Genomic DNA, 26812 nt, shown 5'->3' with positions numbered 1-26812 from the left:
ATGGGTTTTACACTTGTTTTTGTGCAGCAACAGGTTTTTATGCGACTTAGACGGTGAAAGGAGTTGTATTTTATACTTTTTCGGACTCGGTAAATACACGAAAAAGTCATTATGGAGTCATCTTTCAGCTCTTTTCTGACTCTCTAAATGTGAAAAGATTGCTGAGTTATTCGTTTTGACTCGCTAAACGTAAATAAGAGGTAGTCGTCTTTAAACTCTTTTCCGACCATGTAAAGACGAAAATATTGTCGGGCCCTTGTTGTTTCAGGCTCGTTAACGGTTACGAAACGACGTGATTTCGATTGCTTTTTTACTTTTTCAGGTCGAAGTCACTAATCATGAAAAGTACTCCTCGATCGTAATGGTCGGGCGGTTCTTTCGAGCATTGTTTTCTACTTTTTCGGGCTTGAGAGACACAACTTTACGAAAAAGGACACCCCTGGAGTTTACTTTTCTGCTGTCTTTTCAAACTCTCTAAACATGAAAAGACGCCGAGTTCTTCCTCTGTCAGACTTGTTAAAACTTGATGACATTGGATTCTGTCGAAATGACACTTTACAAGCATATGATATCCCCGTCAATCTTGTTGATAAAAATAACTGTGGTACTCGCCAGAAATGTTGGGGAAAATAGAACCACAATCATTGTCGTGTCGGCAGTATGTCGCTCTTGAACATGGCACTTGTTTGCATTCGTGTCTGGGTGGGGACATCTCATCTCGCTTTTCACTTGCCTCCGTGGGTTTGGGTGATCCTGTTTGACCTCTCATCTACTCTTTGCCTTGTCGCCATGACCTCTGATCGATTGATGTCAAGTACTGCCAAGTCCACTGTCATGCCGCCAATATGTTCAAGAGAAGTTGACCTCTGCGAAATAACAACCTTCCTTTGATAACTCACATAATCCTGATTCTCAACAACCTTATCTTCCTCTGTCTCGTGTCGATGATGTGGGAAACACTATGGCCCACCTTCGATCAAGGTCACTTCCTGTCGACTTCAGCTCATTATCCAGGAAGTTGATCTAGAGACTCCCTTCTGGTGCCTTGGAGCCTGCATGCCTCAATGGCAGGTTCTTCGCGTTCGACGCGAGGTTTTCATCATTGGCCTCCGATCGAATGATTCTACGGGTGTTTGATGTCGGCTCACTGATTCACACGCCGTAGATTGTACCTATAATACCTTGAGGGCCATTGTCATTATTGGTGGTACCTCTCGCGTCTGTTAACAACTTTCACCATTGGCTGGTAATCAGACGATGTTCTTGCATGTTCGACTTCAACTCCTATATTTGCATGCTTGAAATTGTACTTTGTTCGGATCGAGATGGAGCGCAAGACCCTGGATTTTTTCTGTTGGGGTCCAGGCTGCGATTTTTGTAGGAATTTACAGGGTAAGTTCCTCAGAAAGAACACCAAAAGGACACCGCTCACAACCAGATCACAGATCAATACACCAGTATTTTTGACGTGGTTAAAACCCTCAAAGAGGGAAATAGTCCATGGCCTGAGCCAACGCGACCACTTCAGGCAATTTATTAATCAAAGAATGAAAATTTACATAAGCTTCTCTCATGCACAGATTACAATACAAATGACCCTCCATGTGCTTTAAATAGAATTCATGGACCAATCGGGTGTCAAGCCACGGATCAAGTGTCAGTAATACCGAGGAGAGAATGAACCGTCGGATCACTACATATCGTGACCGTCGGATTGTAAGTTACAAAATGTACAACGGTAAAGAAACACACTTTACCTAACTCTATACCTAACTCTACACTAGACCAAGTTGAACTTAACTATATCCTATGTGTCGGAATATCCTAACATCCCCCCTTAAGAACAACTTGGGATAGGATTGAAGGATTTACAAATATGACACAATAGGAGAAGGAAGGAGGCACTAGAGCCTATCCCCCCTTAGTGACAACTTCTTGAAGTCCAACCATAAATTGAAGTTTAGTGAACTTCGCCTCTGTGAGAGCCTTTGTGAAGATGTCTGCAACTTGATCATTTCTTGAACAATATTGCACTTCAAGAACATGGTCGTGAATGAGCTTTCTGATGAAGTGGCCGATGATTATTACATGACTCATTCACTGGACGGCTACGACCATGCCTGAGTCTATTTATTGATCCTCACTGGATGGCTGCGCCCATACCTTGGATCTAGATTATTGTGTACTCTGCTATGGATGGCTGCGCCCATACCACATATATCATGTTTTTGAGATATCAGTTGTACTTCTCCACGCAGGTTTTCCGGTGGCAGTGTTTTCGGTTGGACATGTTCTCGTAAAGAATTTCACCCCTCTCTCTCTCGGGCCTCATGCTTTAGGGGGCATCTGTTACATAGCAATTTGTCGCCGTCCCTGCTACCCCTATCTCGCATCTTGGAGGACTCATTCCGGGACCTATGAGAAGTGACATGGCCTCCAAACACTTGCATTGCATTCCTCTGAACATGAGCTTTATTTGCCCTGAAGACATATCCTGCTAAAAAAACCTAAAAATAGCCCTTTTTCCATTGGCGTGATTCCATAGTGCAGCCCTCGCGCCAATTGGGGAAATCCTCCAAAGAGGGCGCGCTAGTTGGCACTCTGTCACAGAGTCGCACCCGCGCCAACCATAATCAGTGGTGTTTTTTAACAAACAAATGGCGGAAGTTTCATCCTAACAAATTCCTGGACTGAATCCAAGGATAATTTTAGGGGCGAATGTTCGCCCTTTGGCGAAATTAAGGGGTTTTAAATTTTTAGTGGGCGAATATTTTGTATCATAGTACATTTTTACAAATCACCTCAAATAGCCGACCTTATTTTAAGGGAGAGGGTAAAAAAGGTAAATTTAGCCCTTGAAATTAGGACTTACAACCTTCCATTCGCCCATTTTCAAGAATAGGTTTTATTTAAGTGAATCCATTCGCCCATTTTCAAGAATAGGTTTTATTTAAGTGAATCCTATTTTCAAGAATAGGTTTTATTTAAGTGAATCCTATGGGCCAAATACCATATTTATAAAAGAGGTATGGTAAATTAATAAAAATATAAATAAATGAGAGGTATGGTAAATAAATAAAACATTTTTTATATTTACTCCATAAGTCATCTTATATACATGTAAGGGTGTAAACAAATAAAAATACAAGTAAAGTGGAGGTATGGTAAATAAATAAAATGTCTTTTTATACTTACTCAAAAGGTATGGTAAATAAATAAAAATATAAATAAACTAGACGTATCATAAATAAATAAAACCTCTTTTTATATTTAGTCCATAACCCCAGTTCTATTTATGAAGGCTCAAGAAAGAGGTTTTATTTAAGTGAATCCTATGGGCCAAATACCATATTTGTAAAAGAGGTATGGTAAATTAATAAAAATATAAATAAACGAGAGGTATGGTAAACAAATAAAACATTTTTTTTATATTTACTCCATAAGTCACCTTATATGTACGAACACTCAAAAAATGGGTTATATTTAGGTGAAACCTATAGCCAAAATACTATGGGACAAATACCATGGACTAGATTGTTATTAATACCATGCAAAAAACCATTATTAACCCTAATATTAGAATTAATAAAAATAAAAATGGCACATGGTATTGACCCATGGTATTCACCTGGAATGTAGACTATGCTAAGATTCACTAGGACTTTACAAAGTTTTATTATTTAGTGAAAGACTCGCCAAGATCTTACAAGATTTTATAATTGAGTAAAATATTCGCCATGCCTGGTGAGAGATTCGCCAAAAAATTATATATACATATTATATTATTGATAAAATCGCCTTCCATTTTTCCTATATACCATGGAGATTCGCCCATTTATTATATTTATAAATTTAGGGGGGGTTCTTAAAATTTTCCCTGACTGAATCTATCTTGAGTTGGGTGGGTTGGCTACGGATTTCCATAGAGAGGAAGTGGTTTGCCACCTCTCATGGAAGCTTCCTTGATGATATGGCCAATCCCATGATTATTGTGGATGATCCCAACTCCCCTTCCTCCATCTATAAAAGCTTGTCCATTTTCCTTGGCAAGCTAGTTCCATAGTTCCAGAGATTAAGAATTGTCAAGTTTCCAAGAGCTTCATGCCGCAAGAGCCTTCTTAATTCCCACAAGGCCAAATCCAAGCAAGGAGATTCTTGTCCAATAACCAAAGAGAGAGAGGCTTGTCCCTATTCCCAACAAGCTTTGCAAGACATGTGCTGTTGATTACCCAACCAAAGGAGAATCTAGCGTTAGAACTTTGGTTGTATTCTTCTTTGATGAATTGTTAATGAACGACTATTGGTTATGGTTCCACTCTTATTGTTATTTGTGATGATGATGAGTTATATCCTTTCTAACTGATATATAGTTGCATATGCTGGATTTTATGTTTGTGTTTGCGTCGTTTCTTGTATGTGCAGGTGTCCATTCATGGAGATCGTGGGGATTGTGATTTGTCGGAGCAAAGGAACAGGAGCACCACCTCTTCTACAAGTACTAGCATTGGAATCAAGGTAGGCCTTCATCACTGGTCTATTAATTTGCAATTACGAACTTGCGCTGTAGCGTTGTATGATTGTTGCTAGACCCGGTCTGGGCTAGTAGGGATCGCCTCTGTCCGTAGAGGGGATTTACCTCCTCAACAGTGAGGCAAGCCCTGAAAAACATACCAAGGAAGGGGAGGAATCTCTAAGGGTGTCTCCTAAACCCACAGAGAAGGAGGCAGTTGTTGCCTTGACTAACCTAAGCGTATCCATAAAGTCAACAGGAAAAAGGCAGAGGCAGAATCCCCTATATTTCAAAACAAGGAGGAGCACTAGGATAAAACAGGGCAGACCACAAACACCTACCAAGACTCCTATCATCATTGAAGACTCACCAAAAGGATAAGAAAAACTAGTCTCCCCATAATTGAAAGGTGAAGAGGGAACATCAAAACATGCTTCCCCTAAGTCGCCAATCACCTATGTTAGGAGGCATGCCACTAGGTCAACCTCAGCAAAGCAAATCAAAGAACCTTTGACCCCATTTCAGAAAGGGAAAAGCCTCCTACAGGAAACATAGACATTCCTACAGGAAACCCTGTTAGCACTACAGGAAACACATTAAAAGGAGTAGGAAGGACAACAAGGACAAAGGAAAGGAAAGGAAGTAGCAACTGGGGAGACAGATGCTCCAAATACATTAAAGGGAGAGTCCTAAGAGCTACAGGAACCTAGCCCACAAACCAATCTCAACTCTTATTACAGATTCATTGAGGGAGGTAGAGCAATACTCCTAAATTTTTCCATCCCTCTCTTCTTTGAGCTTGAGAAGGAGAGAGCAAGGAAAAATCGTTGGGTGCAAATTGCTAAATCAAAGTATGTAGAGGATGTAGTCCATATGGAAGATAAGCTACTAGAGATGGGAAAAGAGTTGAGTGAGATAAGAGAAAGGGAAAGAGTTATGAAATCTCAACAAGAGGTTGAAAACACATGGCTGAGGAGGCAGGTACAGGAAAAAGAGAGCCAATTGGCCACTATGGCAAGCCTCTCTATGGAGGCACTCCAGTGTAGGATGCCATCAAAATCATATGCTTTGTACCTAAAAGATAATTGGTTGCAATTTCAGATAAATACCCTAGAACAACAGGGGACTGTGCCTTTTCCAAGGCTATATGCAGTTCATTGAGCTCTGTGACCAAAGCACCCTGGAGGAGAGGGCCAAGATATTTGAATTATACTTACACAACTTTGCCTTAACATACTTGAAGGTGTGGGACCTCAATCCAAAGATGGGGGAGTTACAACTAATGGCCTTGGAATCATGGATGACTCATGAGGAGGCCAGGGCTAAGGAAGTAAAGAGGGTGTTGGAAAGAGACGAAAAATAGCGCCTTTACATCATAGCAGAATAGATCAATTCCATGGTTGTCATTAGCACCCACAACATCATCGCCAATGATCCCCATCTTGCACCAAGATACCTAGCTACATAAGAGCAAGCAATCACTCATTTGAGGAAACTTTGAGATTGCTAGCGGATGAAAGCCAACAAGCATGCCAAAGTAGATGGGGTACCCTACCATAAAGCCTAAGGATCAGGGAGTATCATTCCCCTGAAAGAATGATGGATGCACTAGAAAGGACCCCACTATATAAGAAGGCACTGTAAATACTCAAAATCAATTGGATTGGCTTGAAACTCAGCCCACCATTGCTCTTGGGTATGTTAGAAGGAAGAAAGGAGGAAGAGGAAAGAAAGCAGTGGGAGGAAATAGAGAGGCATGCAAGATTTTAACCACAATAGGAGAATACATCAACAGAAGCCTGAGATGTCAAACAGTCCACAAGAGCAATGAAAGACATGGACATAGATTAAGTTTCTCAGAAGATGAGTAACACTTTCAATAGGGGTTGATGATGAGGATCATCAATATGTAGATTATATGGACCTTAATGCCACTCTCTAGCTTATTAAAATCAACTTTTCTCACATTTCTTTACATATTTTATTATATTTTCTTAGTGAGAAGGGTAAAGATGAGATGTTATGTCATGTGGCCTAATGTGCATTAATTGCAGGATTTGGAGCAATTTTGGCTAATTTAAGTGAAGGAACTCGAATTAGATAAGCAAGAGGCATTTTAGGAGATTGTATCTTCCTCAACTCCTCAATCACTTGAAGATTCCTCCACTAGATCTCATCAGCTCAGAGTTACAAGCAGCCAAGCCCATCGAGGTCATTGGTAGCCAAGCCAATGACAGTTGAAGACAAGTTGATCTTGAGTTGGGAGCCAAGCCTCCCTAATTTTAAGGAAGATGTTGGTAGCTTCAGTTTTATAAATAAGAAGGCCTAAGGCCTCATTAGGATTCGACTTTTTTTGTTGTATCCAAGAGGCATTTTCGAGCTAAGCCATTGTGACTGATAACTATTACGTATTTTTGATATTTTGATAAAAATTAAAAGCATTCCCTTGATCCAACATTGAGTTGACTCAGAGGGCTGAAGCTCTTGGGTTAGGGCCCAACCCTAGCAGTAGAGGTTCCTCTTTCTGTACATGTATGCTTAGATTACATTCATAGTTAGCTGCTGAAGTGATTTCGGTTTTGTTTAAATTGCAAGTATTTGGATGATTACTTAGTTTCCATTTGTGGATAGATAGATCAGTGGTACAATAGTGACAATAAACACTTCATAAAAGCTTGTGGTAGTGGCCTCTGCCTCATCTCCCTTATGGGATCATGGGTTGAGGGTTCCATTCACACAACCCAAAAACATATTTATTGTTTGATCACTGCATAACTTAGGATTTCTTATTGCATAGATCATTGTTTCCAAATTTCTTAGTAGTACCCGCAATTTTCATTTTGGTCTTTTGAGTTTGCTATGGTTTAGAAGCACTTCCATTCATAAACTTAGCCATTAGCTATTAATAACTTTTTTTTTTCTAATTTCAACTCATATTTTCCATATGTAAATGAAGTTGTACATAAATTAAGAAAAGGATGTATGTTGTTGCAGGAGTTTATGATCTGCAGGGAGACCTCATCTTGCCAGCCTCGTCAAATTCTTCTCCACCTACGCTGCCAAAGTCCACCAAACCCTAATATGAATTCCTCTTTTGTAGCAAAGTGGACATTTTCCTTTATAAAGTTCAACCATCTTGAAGTCTTGGACCGAGCCTTGGGTAGTGTAGACCTCCTCTGTGCCTTATTTACTCATCAGACACCTTTCCCACACCTCATTCTACCTTTCCTACCTCCTTATAAGATTTCGCCCTGTTTCCTATAGTAAAATAGGGCATCCTGTCGTAGAAATAGGACGTCCAGTAGTACTACAAGAAACCCTGTAGCAGCCTGTTTTAAGCCCGAATTGAACATAAATGGTCATCTTAGATAAGGTTAGTCCTCCATTTGGTTTCCATACCCTCAACACCATTGCAGTCCTGTTTCCTCATACCTATCTCCCCTGCCAAAGAACAAATTGGTTAAATTAGCATTTGCATCATAAAACTGAAAATCAAAAAGGCTTTTTCTGTAATTTCTAGTTAGCACATGCATGCAATAGTCACAATAGTTCTTAGATAAATGTCCATGCTCATTTAGTCCAAATAACTAGATGCTATATGCAAGGTTAAGTTAGGTCTCGTTTGCAAGCAATATGTGTAGATGCTTAGCTAGATGATTTCATGTCACTTTATAACACCTTCCAATTCAACGCTTTCATTTCCTAGAGTAGGCAACATTGCCTTTGTGCATTAAGAGTAATGTACCCTTTGCCATTTGGTAGTCAGACTCCTTCTAGTCAATAGAAGACTGGTTTGAAAAACCCTAGTGGTCTATCGCCCCAGTTGAAAAGTGACAAGAGTAGACCGTTGCATCTACTGTGTATACGACGTTTTCACCTCCAAGTTTGTATGAACCCCAGGTTGATGAAGTAAAGTTGGTAGCCCTAGGAGTTGCAACATTATTGCTGCAATGTTGGAGCTCATCGCATGCCTAATAACATATAGACATCTACATGCATAAAAATGCATAGACAACCATACACTCATGACGACAAATTCCACAATCAACCTTCAGATGGCGACATCACTAAAACCATGATCAACACCATGCAAATGAAGCAAGCACATCTACTACAAGCATAAGGACACATATGCAACCAACATAAATGCATGACCAACACACAACCCATCTAGTACAAGGGGTGAACCATGCTCTAATACCATTCTGTAACACCCTCCTCCCACATCTACCTAAGTAACTAGCCAACTAGGGTAAACATGTCATGAGAGGCTACTATGATATGATTTAACCTCTTAGGTGACCTTAAGGAAATGGAATCAACGAAAACACATCAAACATACCTTCCACATCAGCAAAACCCTCCCAGGAGCCATCCCAACCACTCAGGTATCATGCCCCTGGGTCCCATTGAGTTTTTAAGCTATTAAACCTCTGGACACTCCCATGTTATGGGCATGCCACCATCTAGAGAGCTCTGGATAAGCCTGCATGCCTGTGTCTAGGGATTATTTCAAATAGACCCGTGGTAGCGTCCTCGAGATTTGACCCACTTTTTCATGCCCAGAGCCTAGGTCACTGCCCCATAATTGAATGACACCTTCAAAACATAAAGATAACAAGGAAATAATGAGTCAAATGAAAATACTTGAAAAAGCCCTTGACTCTACCCCTACTGGCCATGATAAACATTTTGTCAAACATATCACGAATATGTAATCTATAGGTGTAAATAATAGATTTAATCATAGGGGTCTCATACTCATTTGAGAATCGCTAAGAAGCATTGATGCCTCAACACATTAGCTTCCATTTCATCCACTAGGTCATATATACATTATTCATTCATTTACAAGTAAAAACATGATGAGATACATACATAACTACTCTCATGAAACATATACATAACCAACATGATAACAACATAAACATGAAGGAAATCACAACCATATGATCCACAGATAAACCACTATAATACTCATAGAAATACAAGGAGAAATAACCTTATATTGATGATGCAAAATCCAACCCGGGATGGGACTACCATGTTCCACCTGACCATAGAATGGCTGAGCCAAATCTCTCTTCAGACGTTCACCCTCGTGCCATATTATAAACATGAATGTGGGATATCATAGAACACATCAATCCAAAACCATCAAGGGCTTCGAGAGGCTATCCACCTCAAACCATCAAATAATGATTCCACCTCACGGTTGGACATCACAAAACCATCATCAGATTGGTCTCCATTCAAGCCTTCGAGGGCTCAAGAGCATTTGTTCCAACCAAGGCTCCAGGACTAGTAACTCAACCTGTAATTGTTTTCAAGCTCTAGAGCGTTTGTCCAACCACAGCTCCAGGACTAGTAACTCAACCCACCAAGGGCTCCAGAGCATTTGTCCAACCAAGGTTTTAGGCCTAATAGCTCAACCCAAGTTTTTATAGGGCTCGAGTGAGTTTTCCCAACCAAGGACTAGTAACTTAACCTAGGCTAAGGAAACATGAGAACCAATCAAAGCAAAATAAGGAAATAAATCCACAATCACCATGGCTATCCAGGAAATGGAAAGGCTAGGCAAATCCACTATCAATCTTGGCCATTCTCCATGCTAATGATAGATCATGACCAATAAACCACATGCATATTCCATGCATGCCAAAACTAGCGAGCAAAACATACATGCAACTCGGTATCTGCAAGAAAAATCTATTGTAGCTGCTGATCCGGATGTCCTCTTACACTTTCCTGCTCTTTCTTTTCCTTCTTGCTCCAAAACTCTAAGTATGCCACACTCTCCAAGAGTTCTCGAAGAAAACACTAAGTTTCCTAGAGTATGAGAGTTGTTCAAAGCTTACACTAACCAAGCTTGCCAACTGATCCTTAGAGGCCTTTTTATCGAGGCCTCTATTTTCTTCAATTTCCATTATTTTCCTTCAATTTCTTCCTCACATGAAACCTATGACCTTTCACCCTCCTTTTCTCCGAATTTCCTTTATTTTCTTAAATACAATGCCAATAAATGCCTCATGCCATCCAAAGCCTTTGCCATTTCCCTTTCCAATTTCCTTTAGCCATAATAACCGAATGAACACCCACTAGGATGTTTTTCCCACTTCTCAACTTGGAATATGTGTCCCATGACCATGGTCTTATATATTTTTACATGGATTTTTAACCATGGTTGTTAGAGGATAATAGCCCATAAATTACTAGTTGGAATTGACAATAAATGGGAGAATGGTGGAAGCTTAAAATGATAGATGTATAATTCAGAACCTGGATGAATGATATATCAGGATGGATTCTTTATTTTGATGGGGCATCCAAACAAAATCCAAGAGTGGTAGGAAGGGGAGGGGCTCTATATGGCCCTGAGGATAACGAAATGTTCAAGTACTCATGTGGACTTGGTCATATGACAAATAATCAAGTGGATATTCATGTTGTTTATCAAGGTCTCTTGATTGCCAAATAAAATCAAGTGAACAAGCTCACAATCCTAGGAGACTCCCTCTTTATTTTGCAGCATTTAGTTAAAGGCTCAGTGTCGAAGGAAAAATCTCTGGAAAATATCATGAAAAGAGCACAAAAAATGGTAAAAATCATTCCATGAATAACATACTTTCATGTATTATGAGACCATAATAAAGAAGGACACGAGCTTGCTAATGATGGATGGAAATTGAAAGTAGGAGAATTGTGCATCAATGGCTAAATTAGGCCATCAATTATACCTCGATGGAGTCTGATAACTCAAAAGTTAATTTAACCCAATGCATATTAACTCACCAAATCAAGTTCATAGTCATCAAAGACTGTATTATCAATTGATAGTTTTATGTTTTGTAAATGTTGTGTTTTGTTGAGGCAATTTTGTGAGGTATACACCTACATAAATTCCATTTCTATCACTAAGTAGTATGCTCCTCAGGAAACTTTGGCATATGTTCCGAACTTAAATAGGATCGCAACAAATTACAGATATAAACATAAATACATAGATGCAACAGAAATAACACTTCATTTCTTAATATCAAATACTGAAATATGCTTACAAACAAAAAGGAAATAAAACTAGCTCAGGCGATGGTAGCTTATCTCTGATGAGAGATTTGGTGGCTACATGCCTCTAAACTATGTTACAATGAGGCTCAAAGGCCTATTTATTATTGGGAAATAATGGAAAATCCTAAATATCCAAAAACCTAACCCTAGGAGATGAAGCACCAAAACTATGGGCCTCGTTTGGGTAAATTGGTACATCAACTTCCAGGGGTCATAACTTTGGCATATGATCTCCATTTTACGCGCACAATACCTCATTAGAAATATCTATCTGAGGACTACAAATTTCGAATGCAAACATCAATTAAAGGGTCATGTCTGCCCGATTTTCCCAAAAACATCGTTTAGGGCGTCAAAATGTCTCCAAAAGTTCAGGACCCGAAAAAATGCCAAAATAGTAAATTGTGTTACAATTAAGGAAACTAAAAAACTAAAAGAGACAGTGATGGGGTCCAAGTGGAATAGGTGGGTGGCCACCAATATCCAACCAGATCAATCCTCCCCCCTTAGGAAGCAATGGTCCCCATTGCATTGAGTACCTCCATGAGATGGGTAAACTTCTGCTGAACTTGGTCCTTGGTGAGCCACTTGCCTTGGTGTAGGAGTTGGGGAACTTTGACAACCTGATATAGATGGATATTTTGTTGGTGAGTGTTCTTGATATGTGTGTCCATGATCCGATCAGTTGTGGCCTACTCCATGCAGTCTGGGTATCTTGGTGTGAGTTGTTTTGCAATGTAGGATGTGTCAAGCAATGGTGGAAAGTATGGTCGATGACGGTCTGCATTGAACACTGGGTGTAGACCAAGGAAAGGTGGTATGTTGAGCTCGAAGGCATTGTCCCCCACAACCTTGGTGATGGTGTATGACCCCTATCAGAGCGAGTGAAGCTTGTGGTGAGGTCTAGCAAGGAGCTCCTTCTGCAAATGTAGCCAAACTTTTTTGGCCATCTCAAACTTGTGCGGAAACCAATGCTAATCATGGCGTTGTTTGTACACATCAGTGGAACATAATGGTTGAAATCCCAGCCCTACCTTAAAGGGGCTATGACCTATTGAGCTATGGAGAGCTTTGTTGCAGCTGTTCTATACATAAGGTAGGCTTTCATCCCATGTGCGTGGATGTGTTGAGTTGTACATACGTAGAATGTGTAAAATCATCTTGTCGATGACCTCTCTTTGACCATCAGTTTGGGGGTGGAAAGTCATGGACTTAGTAAGTTTGGTATCCAACATGGGCTAGAGATTTGACCAATATTTACTTGGGAATCTGTTGTCCCAATTTGAGACAATGGACTGTGGGATCCCAAAGTATACCCACACTCACTCAAAGAAGAGCTTAGTAGTGGCCTCTGTTATGATACTCTTCTTGCAAGCCACCATAATGGCCATCTTAGAGAATCTGTCGATGAGAACGAGAACACAATTATTGTCGTGATTTGTAGAAGGAATGTCCGACATGTAATCCATGGAGATTGATTCCCAAGGTCAACAAGGAGTAGTCAGAGGAGCATATAGGCCTTCATTCTTGATGGTTGGTTTGGCAATGGCACGGGCAGTGCATGATCGAATGTACTTCCCAACATCCTGACGAAGGTTTGGCCAATAAAAATACTTTTGTAGCATTGCGACTGTTTTCTATACTCTGAAATGTCCAGCGACCCGACTACAGTGTGCCTCCCAAATAATCTTGGCACACTCGCTTGAAGGAACACAAATGTGTCCCAGGTGGCATAACAGTGCATCGTGGAGGTGAAAATTTGGAACTTTCTTACCTTCTAGGAGTTTCTGGTATGTGTTTCCAAATTCTGGATCGCTCTTGTAAAGATGTGGTCACCTTGAATTCTCGTGCCCACAGGAGTTGAGCACAATGATTAGTGACATAACTGGTGGTCGGCTGAGGTAGTCTGCAACATTATTGGTGTTGCCCTTCTTGTACTTAATGTTCAAATGAAACTGTTGTAGGTATGTGGACCATTTCTAATGGTGATCGTTCTGCAACTTCGCTTGTGTTTGTATGAACTGCAGTGGTCGGTGGCTTGTGTCGATGATCGTTTCCTTCCTTATAATGTAATGCTTCCATTGACAGTAGGCCTGCACAATGGAATACATTTATTTTTCATAGGTGGGATACTTTCAGTATGTCTGAGAGTGTCTCACTGTGGTAAGCTACAGGATGCCCCTGCTAAGTAAGAATTGCACCAATAGCATAGTCGAAGGCATCTGTCTCAATCTCAAATGGTTGCTGCAGGTCTAGTAATGTGAACATTAGTGCAAAGAAGAGGCGATGCTTCAAATCGCCAAACGCCTTCTGTTGGGTTAAGACCAAAAGAACTTTACTTTCGCTCCACCCTTGGTGACTTGAATTAAAGGCCAAGTGATATGAGAGAAACCCAACACAAACCTGCGATAGAAATTGGAGAGACCTAGAAAGATGTGGAGCTCTGTTAGAGTGGTTGGGGCTGGTCAATCCTAAATGAATTGTATCTTTATTGGGTCCACATGCACACCTTACTCATCAATGATGTACCCCAGATGTTGAACCTGGGTCATCCCAAAAGTGGATTTCTCCAAATTGACACACAACTTGTGTTGTCAAAGCGTTTGGAGGACCCGTCAAATATGGTGGAGGTTATCTTCTCAACTTTGGATGAAAATCAATATGTCATCCAGAAACACCACCATGAATGCATTGGTGAAGGGTCATAATATGTTGTCCATCAATCTCATGAAGGTTGCAGGGGCATTCGTTAAGTTGAAAGGCATTACCAACCATTCGAAAAGGCCCTCTTTGGATTTGAAGGCAGTATTCCACACATTGGAGGGTTTGATAGGCACTTGATGATAACCGAACTTCAAATCGATCTTGCTGAAATATTTGGCCCCCTTGCGCTGGTCGAGAAGGTCATCAACCTGTGGTATTGGGTACCTATTTCGTACAATGATCTTATCTAATGCCCGATAGTCAATACAAAGTCTCTAGGTCCCATCCTTCTTTTGTACCAATACAATCAGGCTCCCACAGGGTGATAAGATTGGCCTGATGTGCCCTTTCTGCAACAACTCATGAATCTACCTCTTGATCTCATCATTCTCCAGAACATAGTGTTGATAGATCAGCCCATTGGGTAGCGAAACATTTAAGTTTAGATCTATAGAAGTTCTTAACCTGACAGTGCAGAGGAACCCTCGTAGGCGAGGGGAAAATTTCCCTATACTACTCCACAACCTTGTCCAAGAGGGTGAATCATAGGGAAAATAAATTTCCTGGTATGTGAAATGATCTTACTGCATTGCTTTGCAGTGATCAAATAGATGGCGGTATGTGGGGCTACCTCTGGTATCTTGCACAACTTATTTCCCAAAGTAATAATCACAAAGCAAGGTCACGACTCATATACAACATGCCGTTTCCATAAGTATGGTTGTTTTTTATGAAACCAACTCACAAAAAGATAGAAAAGAGAGATCCACGCCTTAGAATTCAGCCTCTTCAAGGGGGCAACCTCCTTTACATTACATAAATGAGCAATTCTTGGATGATATAAATGACAAAACCTCCTTTCTATATATAGGAGTCTAAGGAGTCACAATATAACCCAGCCAGCCTAACAATAATACTATAAAGCCACAAAAATAACAATAGAGGGTTTCTATGGGGCACAATAATAACAATATGGGGGTAATAGGGGCACAACAATATTAATAAGGGATACAACGACAATAGTAATGGGGTAATCACTAGTATTATAGGGATCTAACATGCCCCTCTCCTTCAAAAAAGTGTTGTCCTCAACGCTTGAGTAGTTCTGGATGCTTCTGTGTAAAATTCTCATCCTCCCATGTGGAATATTTAGCGGATAAGTTCTTCCACTTGATGAGATACTCTGAAATTGATCGATTTCGTAGCTGTCTAGTTCTTGTCTCTGTGACTGCTTCCAGTTCCAATATAATTTTTCCTTCCTTGTCAAGTTCTAGCAATATTTTTTGAACTGGGAGCTTGTCGCCTATAACCTTCTTTAAACATGAAACATGGAAAACTGGGTGCACTCGAGCAGCTGAAGGAAGCTCCAATTTGTATGCCATAATACCAATCTTTTGCAACACCTTGTACAGACCATAATACTTTGGTGATAATTTATTATCCTTCTTAGCTTGCTTCAGGGACATTTGTTTATATGGTTGTAGCCGGTAGGAATACCCAATCACCTACATCAAAACATCTTTCACTGCGATGTTGATCTGCCTGTTGTTTCATTCTATTCTATGCAAACACGAGGTTATCCTTTAAGAGTTGGAGGACTTGTTGTTGATGTTGGATGTGATGTTCCACTGCTTGAACCTTAGAATTTTCTCTTAAATATGATGTGATGCATGGTGGCTGATATCCATAAAGTGCCATAAATGGGGTCATTTTTGTTGATGTATGGAAGGATGTGTTATACCACCATTCAACTAGAGGCAACCATTTGACCCATTGTGTTTGTTTATCAAAGACAAAGCAACGAAGATATCCTTCCAGACATTTGTTTACTATCTCAGTTTGCCCATCAGATTGAGGATGATAAGATGAGCTATGAGCTAACTGAGTACCAAGACAAGAAAATAATTCTGTCCAAAAATTTCCAGTAAAGATGGGATCTCTGTCACTTACAATAATATTTGGATTTCCATGTAGCTTTTGAATTGTTTCCATAAATGCAGTAGAAACTGTACTGGCTTTAAATGGATGTGATAATGCACAAAAGTGTGCATACTTGGTAAGTTTGTCAACTACCACCATGATGACATTCTTTCCCTCAGACTTGGGTAAACCTATGATAAAATCCATTGACACCTCCTCCCAACGTTGGCTTGGAATGGATAAAGGTTGTAATAGACCGGTGTCTTAATTGTTTCAACTTTATTTTGTTGGAAAACCAAACATTCCGCCACAAACTTTTGAATATCCGATTTAAGGCCATCCCAAAAAAATTCCTTCTTAACCCTGTGGTAAGTTTTTAAAAATCCTCAGTGCCCTCCTAAGGGAGAAGTGTGCAATTCCATAAGAATCTTTTGTTTGAGTTGGGAATTCTTACAGAGGTATAAGAAATCTTTGTACCATAACGAATCATTTTGCCAGCTAAATGTATAAGATGTACTGGAATCTTGTTGTAACTTTCGAATAAGTGCCCACACTTCTTCATCATTCTTCCATTCCTCCCTTGCTTCATTTATCCTATCGAGTTGGATAATAGAAATGGCGCACAACAATGCTTCCACATCCTCATCCTTACTTGAGAGTGCATCTGCCACCACATTTTGCTTCCCTTTTTTGTAGATGATTTCAAAGTCATAACCCAACATCTTTGTGACCCACTTTTGTTGCTCTTCAGAGGATAATCTTTGTTCTAAAAAGTATTTAAGGCTATCATGATCCGTTTTTACCTTGAAGTGTCTTCCCATTAGGTAGGGTCGCCATTTCTTAAGTGCATGTAGTATTGCCAACATTTCCTTCTCATAAATAGCTTTGTGTAAAAACTTTCCCTTGATTGGACGACTTTCAAAAGCAATGGGTCTTTCATCTTGCATTAAAACAACACCAATTCCATTTCCTGAAGCATCACATTCCACAATAAAGGTTTTTGTGAAGTCTGGTGTAGCTAAGACCGGTGCTTGGCACATTGCCTCTTTAAGATGTTCGAAGGCCTTTGTTGCTTCTGGAGTCCATGAAAATGCATCTTTCTTCAATAATGTGGTTAGAGGTGCTGCTATTCTCCCATAATTCTTAACAAACTTGCGATAATACCCTGTCAACCCGAGAAATCATCGCAGATGCTTTATGGATGTGGGGATTTTCCATTCCTTAATGGCTTTAATTTTGCTAGGGTCTACCTTAACTCCTTCATGAGATACAATATGACCCAGATATTCCACCTCTTGTACTCCAAAGAAACATTTGGATCTTTTTGCATATAATTGTTTCTCCTCCAATAGTTGTAGCACCCTGTCAACATGTTCAACATGATCCTTCCAAGTCTTGCTGTAGATTAGTATATCATCAAAAAATACTAACACAAATTTTCTAAGGAAGGGTTTGAAAATGGAATTCATCAAACCTTGAAATGTAGAAGGTGCATTGGTAAGGCCAAAAAGCATGACCAAAAATTCATAATGACCCTCATGAGTTCTAAATGTTGTTTTCGGAATGTCTTCGGTCTTCATTCTGAATTGATGATATCCTGAATGAAGATCCAACTTGGTGAAGTAAATTGATCCATGCAATTCATCCAGTAATTCATCAATGATCACGAATAGGTGGGAGACCTTTGGGAGTCTCAAATACCTTGGAATGATTGTCCAAGACTTTTTGGAGATTTGGAGAAATATATGATTCCGATGTGGAAACATCTAGCGAACATAATTGTGCAATTACACCTCTTTGTTCCTTTTTTAGAAGCTTGGTCATACCATTAGAGCTGATTATCTTTCCCGGTTTCCTTGCAATACCCCTTAATTCAACTCCTTCCGCATAAAATTTCATGAAAATTTCTTGAAAATTAAAAGATATTGTACCCAAGGATTGTAGCCATTGGACTCCTAGTACAACATTAGCACCTCCCATTGGAATGGAAAGCATTGGGCTAGTCAATACATATTCTCTCATGGATAGCTTGATATTATGGCACTTTCTAGAGCAATTTATTGTTCCTCCATTTTCAACCATCACTTGACACTTTGGTGCTGGATATAAGAAGCAATTCAATTCTTTTGCTACCTTACAATGAATAAAATTGTGGGTACTTCCTGAATCAATCAACACTATTACCTTTTTCTTCTTGATTTGTCCTTCTATCTGGATGGTTTGAGGAGTGGTAATTCCCGCCAATGCATTACAAGATATGGTTAGATTCACTTCTTCTTTATCTAGGCTTTGTTCCTGGAGTATATCCTCCTCTTTTGACCTTTCTTGCTCCTTTTCTTCTTCCTCTTCACAATCTATGTAGAATAATTTCTTCTCAGCACACTTATGACCTTTAGTGTATTTGCTATCACAACTGTAACAAAGCCCTTTTGCTCTTTTTTCTTCAAATTGTTGTGGTGTCAACCTTATAGGTTGTGGAAGACTAGGGGCAACAACACTTCCATCTTTATAGTTGTGAGTGGTATGCTTCCTGGTTGCCATAATTTTGCTTTCCATTTTTCTTGCTAACCTGAATGCCTTCTCTAATGAATCAAGTTCCCAAAGGCGAACATCATGCTGGATATTATCCTTTAAAGTCCATATGAACAGATCAATCCTATGCTCCTCTGGAATATTTTTTACCCTTATGTTCAATTTTTGGAACTCCTCAATGTGCTCCATTATTGAACCCTTTTGTTTGAGACTTATCAATTGGCTAAAAAAAGTGTTGCTTTTTGTGTCGTCATAATGTGCTATCAATTCTTCCGTAAAAATTGCCCAAGTGATAATTTGTTTACGAGAGAAAAGCCATTGATACCATACAAACTGATTTGGTTCCAAATATAAAGTTGCAATACGTACCTTTTGTGTGTTTTTCACATTATTGAGATCGAAAAATTGCTCCATCAGTAATATCCATGTTGGGGGATCCTTGCCATCAAACTTCCTCATATCAATTTTTGGAATATGGTGGGTCTTCGATCCAAAATTAGAGTCTATGAAATCATGATTAACATTTCTTTTGTTCTCATCATGAGTTTCCTTTACTACCCTTTCACCATTAGTAAGCATTTCTTGTAGAAACTTTGTCAAATCTGTCTTCAAATCTTCCATGCCTGTCTTCAAATCTTCCATGCTTGTCTTTAAACAATCCATCTTAGCTTCTACGCCTTTCTTTAAACCATCCATCTTAGCTTCTACATCTTTCTTTAAACCATCCATCTTAGATTCTGTTGCTTTTTGTGCAAGTGACACTTGTTGCACTTGGTCTCGTAATTTTGATATATCATGTTGCATTTCTTCCTCTTCTTCATGAGTCATGCTAGAGCTTTCAGGTTGCCTACTAGTTGTTTGAATTTTCTTCCCTCGAGTCATCAATTACCGATAATAATTCTTTACTATGCCCTTTGAATTCCTTCAAACTAATTTTTCAAACCAAGCTTATGCAAAAATTAAAAAAAAACTACACACCTTTTTTCACTTTGTAGGAGCTTGATATTGAATCTGATGTATCTTTGTAATTTCGAATCATCTAGTTCTAAAATTGCAACCTGCGATAGCCCTCTATGTCCTCTTTCCAATGCCACCATTCTGATCCAAATTGGATTCTCCACAGAAGAGTTATGCCAAATCTCCCACAGTGACCTGATTATAGACTAGTTTAGTAGGGCGAACTTGTATGACATGCCACGAGTCACTTTTTTGACCTTTGGCTCTGAAAAATATATAAAAGAAAGATACAGTCTGTCCTCTTTCTGTACCTTCTTACGAAATTTCAATCCGATGCTCAGAGAGAAAGTTATGACGATTTTCCCCAGGTCTTCTGTTTGGAATGTAATTCAGGAGTCTGCAAAAATACCAACTTCCTCAGATCATATCTCAGCAAATATAGAGTGAAAAGCTCTACAATTCGGACCTAAGATTTAGCGTGATGTCTTCTCAAATGGGTTTTGTTTTTAGCTTCTGAAACGTCGTAGAAAAAAAGTTATAGCGAAAATGCCTTGATGACCTGTTTGGAGCAGCGAAACCCTAGAATCCAAAGCTCTGATACCAAATGTTATGAAACCAGCTCACAAAAAGATAGAAAAGAGAGATCCACGCCTTAGAATTCAGCCTCTTCGAGGGGGCAACCTCCTTTACATTACATAAATGAGCAATTCTTGGATGATACAAATGACAAAACCTCCTTTCTATATATAGGAGTCTAAGGAGTCACAATATAACCCAGCTGACCTAACAATAATACTATAAAGCCACAAAAATAACAATAGAGGGTTTCTATGGGGCACAATAATAACAATATGGGGGAAATATGGGCACAACAATATTAATAAGGGATACAACTACAATAGTAGTGGGGTAATCACTAGTATTATAGGGATCTAACATTGTCCTAATAATACATTACAAAATTCAAGAGGGGCAACATCACATAGTACTTCATCCATGAAGGGCTTGATGTTGTAGGGAAGGAAACACTGCTGGCTGACATGGAGATCTCGTCCTGGGTGAAGCCACCCAATGGTGTACGACTGTGGATGTGTTGTAGTCAGTAGGCCCAGCTGCTTCACGACCTCAACTGAAATGATGTTCTTTTGGCTCCTGCTATCGATAATGAACTGCAGCAGAGAACCCTTCACCCACATCTGTGAGTGGAAGAGGGGTTCCCCCTCTTATGGATATTTAGGCTCATTATTATGGATCTTGGTGGTGGCCACGGTGGCACTGGGATCCGCATAAATGATCTGCTTCCCTTTGTCATTCCCCTTGTTGGGTTCTGACTCAGAGTCAGAACATGTGTCTGATTCAGAAGCCTTCAACTCGGCCACTGGTGACTACTTGGCCCAACACTCATTCGTGTTATGAGTGGAGATCTTATGGAACTCACACCATTTTCCTGTGTCCTTCTTTGTCTTCATGGTGTTGTTCTTTTCTTGCGGCTTTGGCAGGTTGTCCCAGGTCACCCCGCCTTGGCTTTGTCCTTTGCTTTGTGGTTTGGGTGCATCTTTCCCTTGCTTCAGATTCATAGATCCAAAGTTTCGCTTCTTCTACTTAAAGCTCTGCTCAATCATGACAGTGTATCAATACGCCGTGTCGAGCGAGGAGATGTCCAGGAACTCCATCTCATCCTGGATGTACTTGTGTAGGCATCCACGGTACTTGAGTACAAAATATCACTCAGAATACTTGATGCCCAACTTTGTGAGAAGGGTATGAAAAACATTGGTAAACTCTGGCAAGTCTTGGTCCCTTCCCTGCTGTAGTGTGGTCCACTTTATGTATTTATCCTCATAGCTCCCGATAGGGTAATACTACATCTTGATGGTGTCCTGAAACAAATTCCAAGTGGGTGCGGCTGAAAACAATGAGGGTTTACTTTCATCCTTCTTTTCATAGTAGTTTCCCACTAGTCGTTGACGTGGGGGGTAGCTTTGAGAAGTGAAAAAGTAATATTTTCCTGACTGGAAAAATCAGGAACAAAAAAATATCCTTCTAGCAAATTTAACCATTTATCTACGACATACACATCTATCTGACCTTCAAATATGGGGATGTCAAAGTTAGCTTGTACCTTAAAGGGTGTGGTGCTCCGAGAGTAGCTACTGGAAAGAGATGTGCTGCCTTTCGGTAGTCGCTGAAGGATCTGAGAAAAGTTGTTGCTTTGTCGCTCGAGGGCTTCTTCAATAAATATTTTGAAAGGATATCCTTCCCCCTCGTCTCTCTTCTCTTCTACCATGGGAGGCCATAGAGATTTGCGAGGCTGGTCTTGCAAAGGTTAGACCAGTTTGAGCCCTAACTCCTTATATCTTGACCTCGTTGGGGACATGCAAAGAAAAATAGGGAAAGAGCAGAGTGCTTTGATACCACTGATTCGGAATTAAACATAAACACAAGAAATTATAGATATAACCATAAATATAGAGATGCAGTAGAAATAACACTTCATTTCATTAATATCAAATATTAAAATATGATTACAAACAGAAAGGAAGTAAAACTAGCTTGGGCAATGGTAGCTTATCTCTGAGGAGAGATGTGGCGGCTACGTTTCTCTGAATTGTGTTACAATGAGGCTTGAAGGCTTATTTATTATTGAGAAATAATGGAAAACCCTAAACATCCCAAAACCTAACCCTAGGAGATGAAGCGCCAAAACTATGGGCTCCGTTTGGGTAAATTGGTACATCAACTTCTCGGGTCGTAGTTTTGGCATACGATCTCTGTTTGACGCACATAATACTTCGTCAAAAAGATATATTAGAGGAATACAACTTTCGAATGAAAACATCAATTAAAAAATAATGTTTTCCTGGTTTTCCCAAAAAAACGTTGTTTAGGGCCTTAAAACGGCTCTAAAAGTTAAGGACTCGAAAAACTGCCAAAAATAGGAAACTCTGCTACAATTAAGGAACATGAAAAAATGAAAGAGATCATGTTGGGGGTCCAAGTGGAATAGGCGGGAGGGGCCCACCAATATACACCTACATAAACTCCATTTTTATCTCTAAGTAGTATGCTCCGCAGGAAAGTTCGACATATGTCTTGGATAATAGAAAAAAGTTGATATGCAATTCTTGTTGAAATTAGAGAGAAAAGTGATTCCTTGATTTGTGCCTTAATTCGAGAAGTAAAAGTCAAGTTCCTTTTTGTGCATGGTCAAGTTCCTAAAATTTAGGAGTTTCCTCTAAAAGTTAGGAGTCCATGAGGCAATTAACTTACGTGTTGAATTTTAAAGTCAAGTTCTTAATTTTCTAGTGTGAGTCGGTTTGGAAACTAAAAGAACGATTGTATTTAGCTTCCTAAATTTTAGGAGGAAGTAGTTAACAAGTTGTATTAATTATTGTTAACTAGAAAAGAACCAGTTCAAATTTCTAAACATAGAACTCACTAATTTTAACCATTCAAATTGTCTTTAAAAGGAGGAACAAAGGTACAAGTTTAATCATTGTTTTGGTGAGCATGAGTTCGTGAGATCAAGAAATAGGAAGCACAAGCTTGTGTGTGGAGGTTGTGAGAAGAAGAGTGTGCAAGAGAATCTTGTGCATAAGATTTATAGAGGAGTAGAGGTTAATATTCTTGCAGATGTTTTCAAGCCTAGTTTAAGGCTAAGAGAATGTTGTATTCTCTATTGAAACAATGTATTGTAAGAGATCAATAGCTCAATTTTTCCTATCAATAAAATTCCCATCAAGCAGAGGGTTTTCTGTGTTTGTAAGAAAAGAAAGTGTTTTTCAAATTGTTCTTATCAGCAAATCAAATCTCGTGGAAATTCTACATGGTATCAGAGCTCTTGGAATAGATTTAAGAACAAAACCAGTGCAAATCTTCAAGAAGAAATACATATGAATTAAGAGAGCCGCAACCTCTATAAGAGTTTGTCCAAAGGGAGAACTATGAGTTTTCTTGAGGGTTCTTTCTGTGTTGGAGTAGGCTTAGTTAGAGGAATTCATTGGCATATTTAATGGTAGTTTTGTGCATGTTCTAAGAGTGGTAATTATTTGTGGAAGAGGCTGTAGTATCTCTGTTTTATTCACGAAGGGTCGAGCCCTTTTATGAGTAGACTTGGGCATGATTTTTTTGTCTTGGAGAAGAATTAAGTCAAGGGTGGAAACACCTAAAGGAACAACGTAGCAGGAAGGGTATCTAAGAAGGGAATTTCACAGGTATAGAAGGGAAATTTGGCCAAGTAGGATCATTCCCATACTGCCGCAGGGTGCCCTAAACATATGACCAAAATTCAGAAGGAAGTGCACAGGTCGAAGAGGTTCATACAACTTAAAGAAGGATACTTTCTGAGGTATGTATGTCCTTATGTAGTTGATGATTATGTTGGTTGTTTGAGTCCAGATTTAGGACAATTTTGGTGGACATCTTATGTACTGTTTGGAGAGCAGTTAGACGGTAGCTTTTGTGCCCTAAGTCCAACATTTGAGGAGGAAATCAAATCTGGTTGGAGCGACAGAATTGTTGAAGCTCAGGGCTGATCCTTGAATGGACAAACGAAGCAACCAAGAGGGCCTAGTATTTATCCCTAGTTCACTGTGTAGAGATGGAATTCTACAGTGATAGTGGGCAAGCTCCATTACCCTAAGACTTGTCTTTGTGGAGCAACAATGAAGCAAGTAGTCAGCAGATTGAAGACCCTATGAGTTGGAATTCTTGATGGACAAAGGAGTTGCTAGTGGGCAGATCAGTGAGCCAAAGTTCAGTGACACAAAAGAAGTTGTGATCATTAAAGTGGTAGATTGTGGAGTTGGAGATGCATGCCTTCAGAGGGAGCAACAAGGAAGTATGTGCTCATAATGGAGAAGTGATGGACTCACAAAGTATGGTGGGAAATAATAGGTCTTCAAAGAAGGTTCTACAGAAGAAAGCATGGAAGTCTTCTAGTTCAGAGGGAGCAGCTGTAGCAATGGAGAACTTGGCAGTGTTGGGGACAAATCCAGGTGGACAAGGGTCTTCCAGGAACACCTTCCTCGCTATCAAGGAGTGTTGAAATTAGAGAGAAAAGTGATTCCTTGATTTGTTCCTTAATTCAAGGAGTCAAAGTCGAGTTCCTTTTTATGCATGGTCAAGTTCCTAAAATTTAGGAGTTTCCCTAAAAGTTAGGAGTGTATGAGGCATTTAACTTATGCGTTGAATTTGAAAGACAAGTTCTTGATTTTCTAGTGTGAGTTAGTTGAAAACTAAAAGAACAATTGGAGTTAGCCTCCTAAATTTTAGGAGGAACTATTTAACAAGTTGTGTTAATTGTTGTTAACTAGAAAAGCACCAGTTCAAATTTCCAAACATAGAACTCACTAATTACGCCGTAAGGCGTTTCCCTTTGAAATAAACCCCCCAAAATGCCTTTCTGTCCTAATAGTAGCTGTCGGATCTATTGTTAAACGATTGAACAGAAATCAACCGTCTAATTTAATTAAAAATGTAATAAAACATTAAAAAACCTTTAAAAAAAGTTAATCTAGTAGTTATTAGTTAATATATCAGTTATATTACCTACCGAATGAACCCGTCCCACGCGAATATCTACGTTTGATGCAGAGGAGGGCGGGGGTGTTGAGGAGGGCGGAGTTGCTGCAGAGGAGGGTGGGGCACCTGCAGAGAATGGAGAAGGGTTTGGATGAGGGTTTGCACATTGCTAAGTTTCAGGCTGGAATCGTCCCTGTTCAATACAGAAGGTTTGTGGATTTTTTCTGTATCTGCTAGCTTTAGTGTTGTTTAGAGTTTCTTGATGTGGGTTTTTAAATATACCCTTGGAGTCTAGTCAAATAGAATAGTATTTGGGGCTTTCAGTTATTAGTACACTAGATATGCCCATCTCAAAACAATTGTCCTTGGGCCATTTACCTTTTTTTCTTAATATTTTAACTTATCCATGTTGATTATAGTATGCAAATAGAACTCTGGATGCACTAGACCTTGTGAATGATTATTACTTGAACCTACCGGACTGGAGTTTGAACAATGTGTTGTCCGTAGCCCTTGGCAATACTGTATACCTGTGGGATGCTTCAAATAGTTCTATATCAGAGCTTCTGATTATAGACGATGAAGAAGGCCCTATTATTAGTGTTAGCTGGGCATCTGATGGGAGGCACATTGCCATTGGGTTGAATAATTCTGTTATACAGCTATGGGACCCTTCAAGGTTTTTTCATTCCAATGTAATGACAATCTCCAAATTTTGACATGGATAAAATTGCAGTTAAGAGCATTGAAAGGTCATCACGCACGTGTTGGCACCCTTGCTTAGAATGGTCCTATTCTTACGACAGGAAGACGGGATGGGATCGTAATCAATCATGATGTTCATATGCGAGAGCACATTGTTCAAACATATAGAGGGCATGACCAGGAGGTTTGTGGATTGAAATGGTCTCTTTCTGGCCAACAACTTGCAAGTGGGGGGAATGACAATCTGCTGTACATTTGGGATCAGAGCATGGCATCCCATAATTCTACCTCTCAATATCTCCACCGCTTAGATGAACACTTTGCAGCAGTCAAGGCCTTGGCATGGTGCCCCTTCCAAAGAAATCTTTTAGCATCTGGTGGAGGGAGTGCGGACAGGTCTATAAAGTTTTGGAATACTCACACAGGTGCTTGCTTAAATACCGTAGACACTCATTCCCAAGTTTGTTCATTACTCTGGAATAGGCATGAACGTGAGTTACTGAGTTCACATGGATTTAGTCAGAACCAGTTAACCTTATGGAAGTACCCATATATGGTGAAGATTATTGAACTTACAAGTCATACTTCTCGAGTTCTTCATCTGGCACAGGTATGGAAATTGATTTATTTTTATGAGTACTTATGCATTCATCTCTCGTTTTATGAATGGGTTTGTCCTCATGATCCTTCTTATGCCTTTCCTCTTCAGAGCCCTGATGGGTACATAGTTGCATCAGCTGCAGCAGATGAAACACTTAGGTTTTGGCAAGTATTTGGAGTTCTTGATACCTCAAAAAGGGCGAAGAGTAAAGATGAAAATGGGGCTTTCAACAAGTGTCATACTTACATCCGCTAATAAGCATCTTTCTATATTTATGAAATGAGGATGTTTAA

The 26812-nt window shown here is 39.6% G+C and overlaps 1 pseudogene; it reads left to right on the top strand.

Moving 5' to 3' along the window:
- On the top strand, positions 1–26812 carry LOC149263055 (cell division cycle 20.2, cofactor of APC complex-like; annotated as a pseudogene).

This window comes from Pinus tabuliformis, chromosome 6 (genome assembly GCF_031772625.1).
Source record: "Pinus tabuliformis cultivar Carrire ecotype Pingquan chromosome 6, CPIR1, whole genome shotgun sequence".
Taxonomy (NCBI): Eukaryota; Viridiplantae; Streptophyta; class Pinopsida; order Pinales; family Pinaceae; genus Pinus; species Pinus tabuliformis.
The sequence above is the reverse complement of the archived record's forward strand: the minus strand, read 5'-3'. Positions and strand labels throughout refer to the sequence as shown.